Source organism: Saccostrea echinata, unplaced genomic scaffold (genome assembly GCF_033153115.1).
Source record: "Saccostrea echinata isolate AGI-Se365-2 ecotype Australia unplaced genomic scaffold, CSIRO_AGI_Sech_v1 ptg000055l, whole genome shotgun sequence".
Taxonomy (NCBI): domain Eukaryota; kingdom Metazoa; phylum Mollusca; class Bivalvia; order Ostreida; family Ostreidae; genus Saccostrea; species Saccostrea echinata.
In genome coordinates this window covers 546,331-547,494 of record NW_026889804.1, presented here as the reverse complement: position 1 = coordinate 547,494, position 1,164 = coordinate 546,331, and positions in this window count along the sequence as shown.

Sequence of the window (1,164 nt, the reverse complement as noted above, 5' to 3'; positions counted from 1 at the left end):
TAAAACTTTTTTTTTTTAATTTCCTTTTTTTTTTAATTTCTTTTGCGATTTAGTGGGGTATTTTTATTCAGTGTTTTGATATTTGCCGTTTGTAACACATTTATTTTTAAATCTAAGTAAAGTTGGACTGAATATAAGTTCAGATCAGCAACGTGTATGTGCTGTTAAGAGAAAAAGATTCTAAAAGCTTTAAAACTCCTATTCTCAAGAACATAACGATCACGATGAATCATATTAATTTTGAAGCATCTTCTTATATTATATATTTATTGTTCAAAGCATTACCCCTGTGTGCAGGGTAGGACCATCTTTTTTCATGTTACATTTTGCATATTTTATATAAATGGTCAGTGTTTTAGCAAACCATCTAAATTGATAGTTATGATGAGTATGAAAGCTTCAAAATTGTGAAATTCAAGGCTTCTTGGTTAGGAGGTTTTGTGTTAAAGAGGGGTTGCATTAAGTATGAAGTAAATGCATAAATTATTTAAAATATTTCTTTTTAACTATGGGTATTTAGTAGGTAAATTAATTGCATGGTTATGATAATTAAACATATCAAATTACAAAATTTGAAAAAAAAAATAATGATCACTGGTCAGTGCTTTTGTGTGAAGGCATTTTTTTTTATTTTTCTGTGGGAATATGTTGTTTTTTTTTAAAGTGTTTCTCTCTGCAAATAGCAAATATACGCATCTATTGTGTGATTTGGTATAACATTTCACTTTTGTTGATTTTCTGTTCTGTGATTTCTATTCTTATTAGCCTCTTTATGACATTTTGGTATTCAGATTTCTAAAAGTTTGACAAAGTTTGTTGTAAGGTACTTCAATGACTTTCGTCACACTTGATTGAAGAAATTCAACACTTGTAGTTAATAACGATTCTCTGTAATTACTTAAATTCTTTGCCATGTATGGTCACCGATTTTGAAGAAACTTTACCCATTATTAGAACTTGACACCAGAAACATATATCAAATAAAATTTCGTTGCTATGTATCTTGGTTACAATAGTAACATTCAGAAAAGTTGGAAAAATTGAGATTTTCAGCTACTTTGAATCTTTATTAAGCCTTAAAGACTAAGAAAAACAAACAAACCATTCTCACAAAAACATGACACCTTGTTGCCACTTATGCTGTAAATAAACTTTTTAGAATTT